Below are 16,699 nucleotides of genomic sequence, written 5' to 3' on the forward strand. Positions count from 1 at the left end.
AACATTCTAAGGTATCGGGAGCAGATGGAAGAGCCCACTGAGAAACCCCACACCGCGCTCCCCTACCCCCCCCCCCCCGCCCCCCCAAAGACAGACTTTACCATGGGTGGTTCCAGTGTTGCCAGTAAGGACCCTTTTCCAGTACTGTCTCTGAATATAGTCCTTAACTCAGCACATTCCCAAAAACTATCATGGAAGGCTCTTTTCAAACACCCAGGACAGGAACACAGATCTGGTCCCTCCAAAGACAACCTTGATAGGGAAACCGAGGTTCCCCAAAGCAAGTTCCCATCCACCCTTTTAACCAAGGCCCACCAAGCTTTTTAAAACAGCAAATCCTGGCAACCAATCTTGAGCCAGAGAATGTCATTTCAGGTGCCTGATTACCTCAGGCCATCAGAGGACTAGCAAGTGCAGCCCCACAAGCTAGTAGGCAAAACTCCAACCCAGGAAGACAAGATGGGGGCAGGCACAGCGCACTTTAGGAGTTACTAGGAGGGCCAGGCAAAGGACAGCGCCCAAGGAACTAGGGACTGGACTAAGTGTATGGATGCTTAGATGCTCTGGGACATTTAGCCTCCAAGACAAGAGAAGAGCTTAGACCACAGGGAAGTTGAGTACCTGGACTGCTAATATTTCCCAGCAGTGACCAAGTTTAACTTTCTTCAAATACACATTTTAAGAACCAATACCAAAGACCATCCTTTATTGTTTATGGTAATTGCATGGATATTAATTTCAGGAGGAAGTTTCCAGCTTAAAGAACTTGGACCCTTGCCTGCCCCGACCTGCAGGGCATGCTTCGTGGGTACACCGCACCAAATCCTGCAAAGGAATGAGAGGATAGGAGACGCGAAGAAATGGAGGCAAGACAAAGTTCTGATCAAGCCTCAATTTTATTTTTACAGCGGGTAGAATTTATGTTGTTCTAGAGGAAGGGGATGGGGTAAGGAGGTCCATGGGCGTAGCCTATCTCTAGGGATGTAGCAGGTTCTGGAATGTCGCAGCTATGAGCTTATCAGCGGAGATGTAGCAGCTTTGTGCTTAGGGAGAGGGTATGTTATCTTTTAACTCCAGGCTAAACTGCAAGGTTATCTTTTAACTCCAGGCCAAACTGGGAGTTGGCTTGGAGGAGCCAGAAACCTATAGTTGTAAGCTGGAGATGTATATGTGATTTATAATGGCTCCCAACACTTGCCTAATATAACAAATACTAAAATGTACATAAGCTCCTTTTGAGCAAGGGGCAATACTAGAAAACTCACGAATGTAATGACACCCAAGTGGTAGTCCTACAAAAAGGTGGTCAAAATCTATTTCTTGGCCCTCATTGGTAAGACTGGCCTCTGATACTTAGCACAAAGTGAGACTTTTTAAAAAAATATATTTTATTGATTTTTTACAGAGAGGAAGGGAGAGGGACAGAGAGTTAGAAACATCAATGAGAGAGAAACATCGATCAGCCGCCTCCCGCACACTCCCTACTTGGGATGTGCCCGCAACCAAGGTACATGCCCCTGACCGGAATTGAACCCAGAACCCTTGAATCCGCAGGCCCACGCTCCATCCACTGAGCCAAACCGGTTAGGGCCAGAGACTTTTTTTTTAATGTATTTTTTTTATTATTTCAGAGAGGAAGGGAGAGAGAGAAACATTGATGAGAATCATTGATCAGCTGCCTCCTGCACACCCCGCACTGGGGATTGAAGCCTGCAACCTGGGCATGTGCCCTTGACTGGAATTGAACCTGGGACCCTTCAGTCCACAGGCTGATGCTCTGTCCATTGAGCCAAGCCAGTGGGGCAGGGTGAGACTTTCTACACCAAATGCTGAAGCCTAGGTTTCCGTCTTGAGTCCAAATTGATGGTGACTACTGGTCCTTGGAACTTCAAGTTCTGCCCCTGCTGCCGCATGGCGGACCATCCACTGGAAAAACAGCCTGCAAGGAACTAAGTATCAGTCACACTTCCTACTCCAAACAGCTGTCATGCACAGCATAGGATATCCTCAGAAAACCGTAAGTTCACCACCACACAATCTGCTGGTAATTCCAGCTATTTTGGGTGATTTCATCATTTGATATCCTTTTCTGCAAGTTCATGCAAACAAAACTAGCTGCTCATTCATTGACCATGGGGGCAGTCATTGCCCAGATGGAATCTTACCTGTCCCCAGGGTAAGCTGCTGCCGCTGCCACCATCACCACCACCATCACCAGCTTTGGCCTGCCCTGGTCACCATTCTTCAGCACTCAGAGCCTGGGGGGACGAAAACCACACCCAGTCAGCAGATGCAGTTCTGATCACAAGTCTCAACTACAAACTTAAGTCCCTGTTAACAGTCCTTAAGAGTAAGTCCTATTTGGCTTCTTGGGCATTGTAAGCGCCACTTACTCAGTATTTTAAACATTACAAACCTAAGGCTATCATTTTGTAGAATGAAGAACATCACATGTTAGAGCAGGAAGGCAATTTTCTCAGGATTATACATCCATAAAGTGAAAAAAGAACTCCAGGGTATGCTCTGCACTCTGCTCCACTGCCAATATCTGACCTAGTACGACTTCACCTGACTCAACTGCCAGCTAAGCCTACTCACCCACTCACCTCTCCAGACCACAGCTTACCTCGTGGCAGGCCAATGCTCCTCACTGCAGTCCTCGGCTCTTGCCAGTTCATTCATATGCAACCTGGGTGAATGTAGAAAGTAAGGGTCACAGCGCAGACCAACTTACCCCTGGGCACCAGCCACCTGAGCCCCGAGCCCTTGTTGACTGCAGTCAGCCAGGAATTATCATCAGTTATCGCTTCTGACGGCACTTCCTATGGGTGATTTCATCAGAGCAGTCAAGCTCACCGTTCCCAGTCCTGCACCAGGCACCACCTGGATTAACTAATGTTGACCAAGCCAGGAGACATTTTAATGGAGTTTGTCTATGCGTATCACTGCGACTTAAGTAGTTCCGGTTAGGGGCAACGATCTCCTAGCCACTGCAATTACGCAATGAGGTAGTGCATCATAAACACGTAAAACTACAACTGTACAACGTCAAGGCAACTTCAGGGCATTTAAGGAAAGACACCCACGTTCCATACTAAACCCCGGTAGCCTAGGCCTTACCGCAGGGCGCAGCGCCGCTCCGTCCGCGGCCCTCTTTGGTGGGTCTGCTGTTGGAAAAGGAAGGACATGCACTTAGGGCGGATTCTGCTCGTTAACTGCGACCAAACTACCGAGGCCTCAGCGACTGCGGTCAGATCGTGTGAAATCGTCAGCTAGCGCATCTGACGGCACTTCCTAGGATCAGTATCATCAGGACAGTCAACCAAGTATCCATGCGCCCATTACACGCCACCCACGTGTCAGCGCCCCTGGGTGCAGGGCCCCGCTTACCCAGTTCTCTCGGGTTGGCTCACTCCCAACGGTGAGCCCAGACTCAGGGGTCCCAGCCTTTGGCTGTTGGAGACCGGGTGTAAGCTGACACGGTCCTTGCACCTGAAGGGGCTAGCAAGGCTGGGACCCTTACCCACACAGTTTTCCCAGACTTGTTTGGATGGCGGTTATCAGTAGAATGAGAGCAACCTTTGTAGAATGAGAACAGCCTTTCATGGCTTACCAAGAAGTCTGTAACTATTTACTGAGATTTGCTGTACCGAGAACTTGCCCTTCTGCTCTGTCCTCCCTTAGAGATTAAGAGGAACAAAGAATACATTCCTCTCGACAGACCTCCTATTCAGTGTTTTGTGTATAAAAGGCATTGCGTGGTTAATAAACTTACTGCAGTTCCTCGATTGATCTGTAGTCCTTCCGATCCCGCTCTCCTGTCTTTCTTTCTTTTCTCAATTCCCACCTCCCTACCTCAGCCCAGCTCAACCTGTCAGGCTGGCCCTGACAAATTGGTGCCTGAAAGCCAGGGACCTGAGGACTTGGGAAGCAAACGGTGAGGAACTCCTCCGGATAGAGAGTGCACTCGTTAAGGTAAGGGAGGAGCAATTTTTTGATAGTCGGGAGTAAAGCATGGGACAGTTAGAATCTAGGAAAAATGCCCTTTATGGGCAAATGTTAAAGTCTATGCTCAACAGTAAAGGAACTAAGGTTAATGACAAGCAAGTAGAAAATTTTTAAAAATTCATTCAGGAGGTCTGCCCTTGGTTTCCTGAGGAAGGAACCGTTAACTTAGAAACATGGCAGAAAGTTGGAGAACAAATGCGCAATCATTATAAAGCCCTTGGGCCAAGTAAGACCCCGGTTGATGCATTTTCCTTATGGAATTTGATACGGGATTGTTTAGATCCCAGGCATGACCATAATCAACCGTCTCTTAAGCCAGGAAAAAAAGAGAAGCAGTGTGATGGCACAAAACAGAGGTCTAAAAAAGAGAGTATATTAAAAAGGAATAATGTAAATTTTAAAGACAAATTAAATCCTCAAGATGAGGAGGATCTTGAGGAAGCTGCTGCCCTTTATCATGATGATGATACAGGTGTTGTTCAGGCAAAAGAGGAGGAAGAATATTTTTCTGTTGGAACTGAAGAGGGTAGTGATATGGAGGATGTGTTAGAACACTTTTTAGAAGCATTAAAGCTTCTTGGCAAGAAAAAGAGAAGCCGTGGGGGCCGTTCCCGCTGCTCTCCGCTGCCTTGTGCAGCACCAGTTCCACTTTCCCCTCTCCAGATGGCTTTAAACACTGCCTGTCAAGGTGCATTGCGGCCCTATCAAAGAAAGGGGACTCTCTCAGATTATATCCGCATTTGCGCAGATATTGGTCCCTCATATATGCAAGGAGTCATCATTGCGGCCGCATTAATGGGAACCACCATTGAAGGAATTCTTCAGCAACAGTTTAGCACAGGGAAAAGTCAAACACACACGTGTTTCACTTGTGGAGGAACAGGACACATGGCAAAACAGTGTCCCTCTAATAAAGGGGTTAATAAAGGAAATGGCAGAGGCCCCAAACAACCTGGACTGTGCCCTAAATGTAAAAGAGGAAAACATTGGGCAAATGAGTGTAGATCTAAGACAGATGTCCAGGGAAATTCCTTGCCTCAGCAGCAGTCAGAAAACTCCTGAAAGGGGTCAGCCCAGCCCCAGCAAATAATAGGGGCATTGTCTGTTTACCCTCCTGTCCTTGTGCCGTCTCAAGGCCAGCTAGCTGCACAGCACCCAGCCTGCCCCAGGGAGCAAAACGGATACAAGAGTTATTCCGAGCAACCCCCGGAAGTGCCGGGTTGGACCTTGGATCCATAGGGCGATATGTATTAACTCCAGAATTGGGACCACAGGCCATCCCTACAGGAGTGTACGGACCTACTCCTAAAGGGATGTTTGGCCTTTTACTGGGTAGAAGCAGCTTAACTATGAAAGGATTACAAATTTTTCCAGGAGTAATTGATGCAGATTATGAGGGGGAAATTAAAATTATGGTCTCTGCCCCCAGAGATATCATCATTATCACCTCAGACATGAAAATTGCTCAATTGATTTTGCTCCCTCTGCCTGGGGGTTAGGGGTTTTGGCTCCTTGGACAAGGCATATTGGGTACAAGCTATTTCTCATGCAAGGCCTGAGAGAACCTTACTTATACAAGGGAAAAGATTTATAGGGATTTTAGATACAGGAGCAGATATTTCTGTCATAAGCTTAGCTCATTGGTCTAGACAGTGGCCCTATAGAGAAGCTATGACACAACTTCAAGGGATAGGTCAGACCAACTCTCCTTTACAGAGTTCACAAATGTTAAAGTGGCAAGACAATGAAGGTCACTCTGGGTTATTTCAGCCATATGTCTTGCCAGGGATCCCTGTGAATTTATGGGGACAAGACATTCTGTCTGTCCTGGGTGTTGCCCTTGTTACCACCCCAGCTCAGGGAAATTTTTAGGGGGTGGCCATTGTTTCTCCTGTTATCCACACAGTTGACAAGATATCTTGGAAGTCAGACGACCCTGTATGGGTAGAGCAGTGGCCCCTTTCCAAAGAAAAAATACAAGCTGCTCATGAGTTGGTACAGGAACAACTCCAGCTAGGGCATATAGAAGAGACTACCAGTCCTTGGAATACTCCTATCTACACTAATAAAAGAGAAACATGGTAATTAGCGTACGACCGCTATCCTTTTCATTGGCTAATCAGTGAGTATATGCAAATTAACTGTCAGCCAAGATGGCAGCAGGCAGCCAGGCAGCTGGAAGCGAACATGAGGTTTGCTTGCTGCAGTGAAGGAGGACTCCAACGTTCCCCGCCTCACTTGCTGGCCTCTGAGCTACAACTCTAAGCAACTATGTACTATGTTGCAAATAAGAAGATAAACAAAACCCCAGAAACCGGCTTTCAGTCAGCAGGGCTTTAGCAACATTGTATCAGTGTTTTCAGCGGCAAGGCCTCAGAGCTAAAGCTGGCCCAGAATAAAAAAAAAGAAAAGAAAATAAGGAGCAGTTGGGAACTTCAGTTACTCGCCAGCGGGAGAACAGCCCTCAGCCCCTCACCCAGACTGGCCAGGCACCCCAGTGGGGACCCCCACCCTGATCCAGGACACCCTTCAGGGCAAACCAGCTGGCCCCCACCCGTGCACCAGGCCTCTATCCTATATAGTAAAAGGGTAATATGCCTCCCAGCACTGGGATCAGCGAAGCAGCGAGGCTCCAGGCACCGGGATCAGCGTGACAGGGGGCCGCGCCCAAACCCCCTGATTGCCCTGCGGCTCTGTGTTTGACAGGGTGCAGTGCACCAACCCCCTGATCGGCCCTGCTCTGTGTGTGACAGGGTGCGGCGCCCCAACCCCCCCTCCCCCCCACGGGCCCTGCTCTGTGTGTGACAGGGTAGAGCCATAATCTCTCCATCGCCCCTGCCCCGAGTGTGACAGTGGCGGCGCCCCAACCCCCTGACCGGCCCTGCTCTGAGTGTGATAGGGTGCGGCGCCCCAACCCCCCTCCACGGGCCTTGCTCTGTGTGTGACAGGGTAGAGCCATAACCTCCCCATTGGCCCTGCCCTGAGTGTAACAGGGTACAGCGCCCCAACCCCCTGATCCGCCCTGCTCTGTGTGTGACAGGGGGCGGTGCCCCAACTCCCCTATCGGCCCTACTCTGTGAGTGACAGTGGGGAGCTCCTCAACCCCCTGATCGGCCCTGCTCTGTGCGTGACAGGGGGTGGCGCCAAAACCTCCCCATCGACCCTGCCTTGAGTGTGACAGGGGGCGGTGCCCCAACCCTCCAATCGGCCCTACCCTGAGCATGACAGGGTGGCATCGCAACCTCCCAATCCGCCCTGCTCTGTGCATGACGGGGCGGTGCCCCAAATCCCCAATTGGCCCTGCTCTGAGCCTGACCAGGGGCTGCACCTAGGGATTGGGCCTGCCCTCTGCCACCCGGAAGCAGGCCTAAGCCAGCAGGTCATTATCTCCCGAGGGGTCCCAGACTGTGAGAGGGCACAGGCCGGGCTGAGGGACTCCCCCCACCCCCAGTGCACAAATTTTTGTGCACCGGGCCTCTAGCTTTTATTATAAAAAAGAAATCAGGAAATTGGCACCTTTTACAGGATTTAAGGGCAATAAACAAGACTATGGAAATTATGGGACCTTTACAGCCTGGTCTCCCTTCCTCTGTAGCAATCCCTAATGGGATGGAGCTATTAGTACTAGATTTAAAAGATTGTTTTTTCACTATTCCTCTGGATCCCTCTGATTGCAAACGATTTGCATTCAGTGTCCCATCTACTAATTTTCAGGAACCCATGCGCCACTATCATTGGAAGGTATTGCCTCAGGGAATGGCTAATAGCCCTACCCTGTATCAAAAGTTTGTCAGGCAATTTGCGGAGTTCGAGAGAAACATCTGCAGGCTTATATCATACACTATATGGATGACAACCTTTTAGCTCACTATATGGAATGTCAATTAGAACAAGTGTATGATGACTTACAACAGGCTCTTCTTAAATCTGGGTTAATTATTGCACCTGAAAAAGTTCAAAGATGAGACCCTTACCTATATCTTGGACATATCATAGAAGGAAGAAAAATTCGTCCTCAAAAGATTCAACTCAGGATAGACAAGCTAGAGACTTTAAATGATTTTCAAAAATTTTTAGGGGATATCAACTGGATTAGACCAACTTTAGGCATAACTACTAATGACCTTAAACCTTTATTTGATATTTTTCGTGGGGATAGCAACCTGCAGTCCCCTCGTCAGCTTACTCCTGCAGCCCGCAAGGCTATCTGCCACATAGAAGCTGCCTTAAAGAAACAATTTGTACAAAAAATTGATTACTCACAGCCATGGCTGTATTTAGTATTGGCTACGCCAGTGTATACTACTGGCCTCTTATGGCAACAGGGACCCTTGGAGTGGATTCATCCGCACGCCTCCCCGAAAAAGGTAGTTTATCCTCACTCAGAGGCAGTAGCAGATCTTACTTTTGCAGGACGTCTCAGATCTCTGGAACTTTTTGGTCAAGAGCCCCATACCATCGTGGTACCCTATAAGGCTCAACAAAGGCAATGGCTATTTCATATGGATGATAAATGGCCTCTTTCCTTCCTGGGCTATCACGGTACAGTAGACTCTCATTATCCATCTAATAAACTCATACAATTTTTTACAGAACATTCCTTCATTTTCCCCAAGGTAGTCAAGACTCAACCAATTTCTCATGCAGTTCTGGTGTTTACTGATGGTTCTAGTAATGGCACAGCTGCCCTAGTTATCAATAATCAACCCTTTGTTTTTCAGACTAACCACACTTCAGCACAACGCGTGGAGCTTGAAGCAGTACATCAAGTGTTATGCAAACTTTCCACTCAATCTTTTAACCTTTACTCAGACTCTCGTCTTATTGTAAATATTATGATTCACTTAGAAACTGCTAATTTACATGACACTGACCGATCCGAAGTGATTATTCTCTTACTACAGGTTCAAGCTTTACTCAGGAAACGTTCTCACCCTTGTTTCTTTGGCCATATACGAGCTCATACAGATTTACCTGGATCTCTCTCTGCGGGAAATACTTATGCTGATCAACTTACTAAAACTGCCTATCTAACATTATCTCCTTTAGATGCAGTCAAAGCCTCACATTCTCTCCATCATCAAAATGCCACTGGCCTACGTCAGCAGTTTCGAATCACAAAGGAACAGACTCAGCAAATTGTTAAACTCTGTCCTCAATGCCCTCTAACCACATCCATTCCTCCCACAGAAGGAGTCAATCCGCGAGGCTACAAACCAGGCCATCTATGGCAGATGGACGTAACCCATATCCCATCTTTCGGAAAACAAACTTATGTCCATGTTTCTATTGACACTTTCTCTGGTTTTATTTTTGTATCCCCTTGTACAGGAGAAGCCGCTAAACATGTTATTGCTCACTGTTTACAAGCTTTTACTTTCCTAGGCATCCCCCATACCATTAAAACTGACAATGGTCCAGCCTACACAAGTACGGCATTCCAGAAGTTTTGTGCTACTTTTTGAATCCAGCATAAAACAGGCATCCCATACAATCCTCAAGGGCAGGGAATAGTTGAGCGAGCTCATCAGACTTTAAAAAGGCAAATTGAAAAAATAAGGAAGGGGGAGTATGTAGATACCCCTGCTAACTTACTTAACAGAGCTCTTTATTCCCTTAATTTTTTAAATGGTGATGCTCAGGGCAAAACCGCTGCGGAGCGACAGTGGTCCTCACTGCCCAGATCCCACCCTTGGGTACAGTGGAAAGACTTTCTTACAGGACAATGGCACGGCCCCGGCCCTGTTCTGATATGGACTCGGGGGTCTGTGTATTTCCTGAAGGGAACTCTGAGCCCCATTGGATCCCCAGCCACTATGTCCAGCCCTTTCAAGGTCAAGATGGAGGACGAAGTGGAACAAGAACTCACTCCACCATTCAAGAGGCTACGAATCAGTCCACTAGCGCCCGTGCCGCCACGGAGATACAGGCTCCCATATTAAGAGAACGGAATGGTTTGCTAAGCCGCCCTAAGAGGTTCATCGGAGTGCTTACTGCTGGCCTCGTGGCTCTAGTCTCCCTCATTGCTACTGCCACTACTGCAGCCATAGCTTTAACCCAAGAAATACACACAGCTCATTTTGTGGATGGCTTGGTGAAGAATGTTTCGGATGCCTTAGGAGCTCAAGAGCTCATAGAAAATAGAACAAAGGCTCAATGCACTAGAAGAAGCTGTGCTCCTTATAGGAGATCAAATGCACAAGCTTGAAAGTGCGTTCTACCCTTCAGTGTCATGCTGAGTTTGATTGGATTTGTGTCACCCCTAAGATATATAATGGTACTATGAGGCATTGGGATCGAGTTTGCAACCACCTGTTAGGAGTTTGGGATCAGACTAACTTTACTTTAGATATCAGTAGATTACATGGAGAGATTCAAGCTATTAATGTTGTAGGTTCTGCTCTGTTGCCTCCTAGAGAAGTAGCACAGAATATTTTTTTTTTTATTTTTAAAAATATATTTTATTGATTTTTTACAGAGAGGAAGGGAGAGAGACACAGAGTTAGAAATATCAAAGAGAGAGAAACATCGATCAGCTGCCTCCTGCACATCTCCTACTGGGAATGTGCCCGCAACTCAGGTACATGCCCTTGACTGGAATCGAACCTGGGACCCTTCAGTCCGCAGGCCGACGCTCTATCCACTGAGCCAAACCGGTTTCGGCCGCACAGAATATTTTTAATGAAATTGAAAGCCTTATGTCCTTTCATCGATTACAGTCTTTTATTTGGTCTCTATTAATTGTTGTTATCCTTGCTCTCATTATTCTCTGTTTACTTCCAGTCTGCTTCCGAACCATCGGACCCAGCATCCGATCCCTGCAAATAGGACTACATGAACTTCGCCTAAAAAACAAGGAAGGGGGATCTGTTGGAGACCGGGTGTAAGCTGACAGGGTCCTTGCACCTGAAGGGGCTAGCAAAGCTGGGACCCTTACCCACACAGTTTTCCCAGACTTGTTTGGATGGTGATTATCAGTAGAATGAGAGCAACCTTTGTAGAATGAGAACAGCCTTTCATGGCTTACCAAGAAGTCTGTAACTATTTACTGAGATTTGCTGTACCGAGAATTTGTCCTTCTGCTCTGTCCCTCCCTTAGAGATTAAGAGGAACAAAGAATACATTCCTCTTTTTTTAAAAAAATATATTTGATTGATTTTTTACAGAGAGGAAGGGAGAGAGATAGAGAGTCAGATACATCGATGAGAGAGAAACATCGATCAGCTGCCTCCTGCACACCCCCTACTGGGGATGTGCCCGCAACCAAGATACATGCCCTTGACCGGAATCGAACCTGGGACCCTTCAGTCCACAGGCCGAAGCTCTATCCACTGAGCCAAACCGGTTTCGGCAAGAATACATTCCTCTTGACAAACCTCCTATTCAGTGTTTTGTGCATAAAAGGCATTGCGTGGTTGATAAACTTACTGCAGTTCCTGACTGCAGTCCTCCCGATCCCGCTCTCCTGTCCTTTCTGAATTCCCGCCTCCCTACCTCAGCCCGGTTCAACCTGTCAGGCTGGCCCTGACATTCGACGACCTCAGGCTCCGGGGCGGGGGCGGCGGGCCTGTGGGAAAAGCAAGCGCCCGGCTGCGTTGCGCGGCCCCGCCAGGCTCCAGTCCCCGCCACGGTGCCCGACCGATGCCCACGTGTGTAAGGTCCAGGTGGATACGGGGCGCCAAGGGAACCGCAAACACAAACTGAACGTGGGCAAGGGGCCTTCCAGCCCAGCCAAGCGACCCGTTTCCAGCCCAACCGTCACCAACAAACATCCCGGTAGCAACGGCTCTCCCTGCCTATATAATCCTCCCGCCTCGCCTATCCTGTGTGACTCCCCTCGCCTGCGCTCGCAGACCACGGGTCCTCACCCGAGAGCATCTGCCTCTGGAATAAACAGTGCATTCTGCTTTTAATTTGGACTCTAGTGCCTTTCTTCGGTCAAACGTTACAACGTGGGCGGCCACCCGCCGCCTCCGGTTAAGCTCCCTGGAAACATCTCCCAAACACGACGAAGGCACTGGCTGCTTGTCCTGCCACCGGCCACCAGCCACCAGCCACCAGCGTCAGACGCAGAGCAAACCAGCACCGCAGCCGCCACGGAGAAAAGGCGGCTCCCGCCGCGGCCCAGGCCCTTAAGGAGCTGGGACGTTCCACTCCGCACAGGGCGGGGGTGACACCGACAAGACCGGGACCTTCCGCCTGTTCTACACGGGCTCGGCCCACCCGGCCTCCCCCGCCCTGCAGAGCTGTGGGGCGCAGGGGGCCAGAGCGGGGCCGGGGCGGCAGGCAGGGGGCGGGGCGGAAGGGGACGGAGGTGGGACCAAGGCAGCGCCGCACGGGGCCCTAGAGGGAGGGGGTGCTGGGGCAGCGCGGGGGACCGCGTGGAGGTCCCGCCCTTGCCCCTGCTTTGCAGCGTGACCTTGAGCAAAGGGTTCATCTGTGTGAGGTTCCGCCTGCTCGTCAGGAAAATGGAGAAACGGGTCACACCACGTTGTCCTGACGATCACATGAGATCCCGCACCTGAGACCTGCAGAGCCTGGCAGGGAGGGCGACCTGATTCTAAGAAATGTTGCCAGTCGCACGCTCCCCGCAACTATTTCAAAGCCTCGGCGGAGCCCCGCACCCTGCGCTCCTTAGAATGACCTCAGAGGAGCGAGCTGCCATCCTCCCGCCCAGGTCCTTTCCTGACCCCCATGCCCTCTTCTCAGCAATGGAAACCTTGGCCTGTCCCCAAATGAAAAAAACTCAGGTTTTTCTTTCTCTCAAAAATTAATATGCAATCGTGCATACACATTATATAAACACCCATTCCCCCAAGGGAGAGCAATTCATTCATTTTTAAAAATATATTTGTTGCTGATTTCAGAGAGAAAGGGAGAGAGAGATGGAAACATCAATGATGAGAATCATTGATCCGCTGCCTCTTGCATGCTCCCTACTGGGGATTGAGCCCTTGACCTCCTGGTTCCTAAGTCGATGCCCAACCACTGAGCCACACCAGGTGCAGGAGAGCAATTTATTTTGACTGGAGTAAATTGGAAAGGCTATATGAGGGTGTCCCAAAACAATGTATGCACACTTTGACAGCTGGTAGCTCAATTTTGAAAGTGAAATGTATTTTAATAAACACTGCCTTTATAATTATTCAGAGTGTGTGTATATATTTTAGGGGGGGGGGGACACTCTATATAGTGAGATGACAACTCTTGAGCTAGTCTTAAAAATAAGGGTAGTAGCCAAAACCGGTTTGGCTCAGTGGATAGAGCGTCGGCCTTCGGACTGAGAGGTCCCAGGTTCGATTCCGGTCAAGGGCATGTACCTGGGTTGCCGGCACGTCCCCAGTGGGAGATGTGCAGGAGGCGGCTGATCGATGTTTCTCTCTCATCGATGTTTCTAACTCTCTCTCTCTCTCCCTTCCTCTCTGTAAAAAATCAATAAAATATATTTAAAAAAAAAATAAGGGTAGTATCTTATTGGAGGGAGGGGATTTCTTTTTTTTAAAAATAAACTGTTTATTGTTAAAAGTATTCCAGGAGAAACCAAGATGGCAGCATAGGTAAACACCGGAGATTGCTGCCTCGCACAACCACTTCAAAAATACAACTAAAAGATGGAACGGACATCATCCAGAACCACAGAAAGGCTGGCTGAGTGGAAATTCTACAACTAGAAGGAAAGAGAAAAGCATACCGAGACTCAGAGGAGGTGCGGTGTGGAAGTAAAGTACAGAGGTGTGGAGGCGCACAAGGAGAGGGCTGGCGGCTGAGGACACGGTTGTCTTTTTCAATTGGGAGGGAGTATCAAGCTCTGAGCTCCAGTTCCAGGTGAGTCTCCGGGGATCCAGACTCATACAGGAGAAACTGGACTGTCTGGCGGTCGGAACTCGAGGGCAGCTTTCTCTCAGAGGTGCTTGCAGCGATTGCCGGGACACTGAGAAGCGGGGCCTCTGAGGGCAGGACTGAGAGCAGCCATAGCTGCTTGCTCCGCCCTGTTGATCCCCTGGGACCATGCCCCGCCCAAGCCACGCACAGAGGCTTTTGCATATGAAAGGCCTGGCCCTTTGCAATCTGAAAATTACCTAACAAACTGCAGCTGGCCCAAGGTCCCAGGCAACTTGCATTGCTTCACAGCTGGCTCCTGCTGAGTAGCCTCAGGCAGAGGCTAGATTAGCACCTCCTTAGTGATCCAGGAGCCAGTGTGCCCGGTGGTCAGAGTGGGACCATCCAGATTGCAGCTCCTCAGATCCATAAAGGACACACTCAGGGGAAAGACTCAGTGAGCACCAAAGCCCCACTGAAGCAAGTCTTGCCCCGGAGGGGTGTCTCCAGCACAGAAATTCTCCCACCGCAGACACAGCTGATTCTCACAGCCAATTAGCCTGGAGGTCAATCCCTCCCAGTGTTACCTACAACAATCAAGGCTTAACAACAACAAGACTGTGCACAAAGCCCACAAGGGGGTGCACCAAGAGTGTCTACTTCAGGTAATTGGGGAGGCTGAGCCTCTGGGCCCTGTAGGACACCTAGCACAGTAAGCCACTCTACCAACACAGGGAAGCATAAAAAATGCAGAGACAAAGAAACAAGTCACAAATGACAGAAATGGAGGAAATCAAAAGACTGGATATAGAGTTCAAAACCACACTTTTAAGGTTTTTCAAGAATTTTCTAGAAACCACCAATAAATTTAGTGAGACCCTTGAGGATATGAAAAAGGACCAACTGGAAATTAAGCATACGCTGACTGAAATAAAGGATATTATACGGACTCCAAACAGCAGACTAGAGGATCGCAAGAATCAAGTCAAAGATTTGAAATACGAAGAAGCAAAAAACACCCAACCGGAAAAGCAAAATGAAAAAAGAATCCAAAAATACGAAGATAGTGTAAGGAGCCTCTGGGACAGCTTCAAGTGTACCAACATCCAAATTATAGGGGTGCCAGAAGAAGAGAGAGAGCAAGATATTGAAAACCTACTTGAAGAAATAACGACAGAAAACTTCCCCTACCTGGTGAAAGAAATAGACTTACAAGTCCAGGAAGCACAGAGAACCCCAAACAAAAGGAATCCAAAGAGGACCACACCAAGACACATCATCATTAAAATGCCAAGAGCAAAAGACAAAGAGAGAATCTTAAAAGCAGCAAGAGAAAGAAACTCAGTTACCTACAAGGGAGTACCCATATGACTGTCAGCTGATTTCTCAACAGAAACTTTGCAAGCCAGAAGGGAGTGGCAAGAAATATTCAAAGTGATGAATAGCAAGAACCTACAACCAAGATTACTTTATCCAGCAAAGCTATCATTCAGAATTGAAGGTCAGATAAAGAGCTTCACAGATAAGGAAAAGCTAAAGGAGTTCATCACCACCAAACCAGTATTATATGAAATGCTGAAAGGTATCCTTTAAGAAGAGGAAGAAGAAGAAAAAGATAAAGATACAAATTATGAACAACAAATACACATCTATCAACAAGTGAATCTAAAAATCAAGTGAATAAATAATCTGATAAACAGCATAAACTGGTAATTATAATAGAATCAGGGGCATAGAAAGGGAGTGGACTGACTACTCTGGCGGGGGGGGGGGGGGGGGGAAGGGTGTGGGGGATGCGGGAAGAGACTGGACAAAAATCGTGCACCTATGGATGAGGACAGTGGGGGGTGGGGGGTGAGGGCGGAGGGTGGGGTGGGAACCGGGTGGAGGGGAGCTATGGGGGGAAAAAGAGGAACAACTGTAATAATCTGAATAATAAAGATTTAATTTTTAAAAAAGTATTACATATGTCCCCTTTTCCTCCCCCATTGACCCCTTCCAGCCCCCTCCCATACCAGGCCTTCGCCACTCTATTGTCTGTGTCCATATATGCATACAAATTCTTTGGTAGATCTCTTCCCACCCACCCACCTCTACTTTCCCTCTGAGATTCCACAGTGTGTTCCATGTGTCTATGTCTGTGGATCTATTTTGTTCATCTGTTTATTTTGTTCATTAGATTCCATATATGAGTGAGATCGTGATACAGAGGGAGGGAATTTCTGATGGGAACTCAAGAAGTTAAAAAATTTTAGCTTCAGATATATAGTTAGTAGGCTTGGTAACCTGCATATAGAAAGCTATTGTTCCACGGCCTGAAATGTGTGACTGGACCTGCCCTGACTTCATGACACTCGCTCGCACTTCGATCTCTGTGCCCCAGGAGGACTGCAAGGAGGTATCTGAGCCATGTGCTCCAGGGAAAGAATGTCCACTGCCCAGGGCACAGATAGAGAGTCACCGTTCAGGCCTGGCCTGCGGGGCTCAGTGGTTGAGTGTCAACCTCTGAATCAGGAGGTCACAGTGTTCAATTCCTGGTCAGGCCACATGCCGGAGGTTGCGGGCTCAATCCCCAATAGGGGGTGTGCAGGAGGCAGCCGATCAGTGATTCTTATCACTGGTGTTCCTATCTCCCATTCCCTTCCTCTCTAAAATCAATAAAAAATATACTTAAAAAAACAGGGGTGGGCTGGGAGAGGTCAATGGGGGGAAAAGGAGACATACGTAATACTTTCAACAATAAAGAAAAAAGGAAAGAAAAGCATCACCCGTCAGCAGGTGAAGGGATGCTAGGAAAACCCCTGGACTGCAGCTTCTATCCCATTCACCTTTTCCCCTGAATTTCAAACCCCTCACCTGTTTTCCCCTGAAT

General features: G+C 48.3%; 3 non-coding genes across 3 annotated transcripts; all 3 read right to left on the reverse strand.

Annotated features, from left to right (window-relative positions):
* Window positions 1–2,005: 2,005 nt before the first annotated feature.
* Window positions 2,006–2,078, reverse strand: LOC138995257 (small nucleolar RNA SNORD65). The gene has a single exon (XR_011468577.1). It is a non-coding gene; the product is annotated as a small nucleolar RNA SNORD65 (small nucleolar RNA).
* Window positions 2,079–2,777: 699 nt separating this feature from the next.
* Window positions 2,778–2,845, reverse strand: LOC138995225 (small nucleolar RNA SNORD49). Its single transcript, XR_011468555.1, has one exon. It is a non-coding gene; the product is annotated as a small nucleolar RNA SNORD49 (small nucleolar RNA).
* Window positions 2,846–3,248: 403 nt separating this feature from the next.
* Window positions 3,249–3,317, reverse strand: LOC138995227 (small nucleolar RNA SNORD49). The gene has a single exon (XR_011468557.1). It is a non-coding gene; the product is annotated as a small nucleolar RNA SNORD49 (small nucleolar RNA).
* Window positions 3,318–16,699: the final 13,382 nt, after the last annotated feature.

This window comes from Myotis yumanensis, unplaced genomic scaffold (genome assembly GCF_028538775.1).
Source record: "Myotis yumanensis isolate MYYU_CA2020_CCGP unplaced genomic scaffold, mMyoYum1.0.hap1 SCAF_16, whole genome shotgun sequence".
Lineage (NCBI taxonomy): Eukaryota > Metazoa > Chordata > Mammalia > Chiroptera > Vespertilionidae > Myotis > Myotis yumanensis.